Here is a 2,005-nt window from a genome sequence, read left to right as displayed (position 1 = left end):
GAGGCCGGGGGGACACGGGCGAGGCTGAGGGGACACGGGGGAGGCCGAGGGGACACGGGGGAGGCCGGGGGGACATGGGCGAGGCCGGGGGGACACGGGGGAGGCCGAGGGGACACGGGCGAGGCCGAGGGGACACGGGCGAGGCTGGGGGGACACGGGGGAGGCCGAGGGGACACAGGCGAGGCCGAGGGGACACGGGCGAGGCTGGGGGGGACACAGGCGAGGCCGGGGGGACGCGGGTCGCCCAGCGCCGGGGGGGGCGGGTGGGGGGTGCCCCCCGCGGGGCCGTGTCCCTGGCAGGGCGGGGGGCCGGGGGGCGGGGGGGAGGGGACACGGGGACCCCGCGGGGACACTCACGGTGAGCTGGTGGCCCAGCTCGTGGCGCAGCAGGCGCTGGAAGGCGGGGGGGTCGAGGCTGGCCTCCCGCCCCCCCCCCCGGCGCCCGGGCGTACTGGTAGAAGGTGGCCACCACGGCGTGGAGCCCCCGCTCCAGCGGCGACGGCCCCCGGCCCCCCGCGGAGGGTCCCCCTGCGCCCACCCACGGGGACACGGGGGACACGGCGGGGGGGGCGTTAGGGTGGGGGCGGCGACCCCCCGCCCCGCCCCAGTGCCCGCTCCCCACCCGGGGGTCCCACTGACCCCCCACAGCTGCCCCATTCCTGCCCCCCCAGTGCCCCCATAGGCCATCCCAGTCCCTCCCAGTCCCCCCAGTGCCCCATCCCAGTCCCCCCCACTCTCTCCCAGTCCCCCCAGTGCCCTCTCTCAGTCCCCCCCACTCCCTCCCCGTCCCCCCAGTGCCCCCTCCCAGTGCCCCCACTCCCTCCCAGTCCCCCCAGTGTACCATCCCAGTCCCCCCACTCCCTCCCAGTCCCCCCAGTGCCCCCTCCCCAGTCCCCCCCAGTCCCCCCAGTGCCCCATCCCAGTGCCCCCACTCCCTCCCAGTCCCCCCAGTGCCCCCTCCCAGTCCCCCCACTCCCTCCCAGTCCCCCCAGTGTCCCATCCCAGTCCCCCCCAGTCCCTCCCAGTCCCCCAGTGCCCCCTTACCCTCACCCCAGTCCCCCCATCCCCTTGCCCCCCATCACCCTGCCCCCCATTTCCCCCAGTCCCCAGGTCCTGTGTCCCACCCCTGGCCCCCATTGTCCCCTCCACACCCCTTCTTGTCCCCCCTACGCCCCCCCACGCCCCCCCCCCCGCCACCCCCACGCCCCCCCACGCCCCCCCCACGCCCCCCCCCCCCCCCATTACCGCTGGCCTCCGGGGTGGTGACACCCCCCTGGCTCTGCCCCATGTCACACTAAGGGGACCCTGACGTAACGACAAACCCCTGTTACCGACCCCGTCCAGCGCCCCCCCCCCCCGCCCCCCCCCCATCCCTCCCAGTACCCCCAGTAAGACCCACTCACTGGGACCACACCAAGGTCCCCAAGGACACCCCAGGGTCACTTTGGGGACGGGCTCGGCCACGTGGCCTCGGCTATTCCTGGCCACCGTCACCCTGTCCCCGTCCCGATGGCTCCGGTGACAACTGCCACCCCCCACCCCCCCAACTCCTGGCTCCCCTTTTCCGCCCCCCTTCAAAAATGATCCCAAATCCACTCCAATTCACCCCAAAAATCACCCCGCGGCGCTGGCAGCACCCAACGAGGGCACCCAACAACCCGCCCGGTTGTAATTAGCGGCGTTAATCGGGGGCTAATTAGGGGAGGGGGTGGGATTTTTTGTCTAATCGCCACGTGGGCGCCCCAAAATTGCGCATTATTGACCCCAAATTGCCCGTTTTGGGGCTTTTTTCCCCCTCATTCAGAACCGGCGCCGCTCAAGTGCTTTTGAATAGATATTTTTTTAAATGAATGTGAATTGATACGAATCAATATTAATTAATCAGGAGGTGCCGCTGCTCCGTGGCGACGTCTTTTCGCCCCTCGCGATGGAAGAAGGTGCGGTTGTGTCTTCTCCGCTGGCTCGTATGAGGGTTGTGCACCACGGCGCGGAGCTGGGGGACACG

At 71.2% G+C, this 2,005-nt stretch overlaps 1 long non-coding RNA gene across 1 annotated transcript; it reads right to left on the bottom strand.

Annotated features, from left to right (window-relative positions):
• Window positions 1-297: 297 nt before the first annotated feature.
• Window positions 298-1,514, bottom strand: LOC142050974 (uncharacterized). Its single transcript, XR_012658238.1, has 3 exons — window positions 1,404-1,514; window positions 1,246-1,305; window positions 298-528 (listed from the first exon to the last, which is right to left on the bottom strand). It is a non-coding gene; the product is annotated as an uncharacterized LOC142050974 (long non-coding RNA).
• Between the last annotated feature and the right edge of the window lie 491 nt (window positions 1,515-2,005).

Source organism: Phalacrocorax aristotelis, unplaced genomic scaffold, assembly GCF_949628215.1.
Source record: "Phalacrocorax aristotelis unplaced genomic scaffold, bGulAri2.1 scaffold_274, whole genome shotgun sequence".
Classification (NCBI taxonomy): domain Eukaryota; kingdom Metazoa; phylum Chordata; class Aves; order Suliformes; family Phalacrocoracidae; genus Phalacrocorax; species Phalacrocorax aristotelis.
Note: the sequence above shows the minus strand (reverse complement) of the source record. Positions and strands in the feature narration are given on the sequence as shown.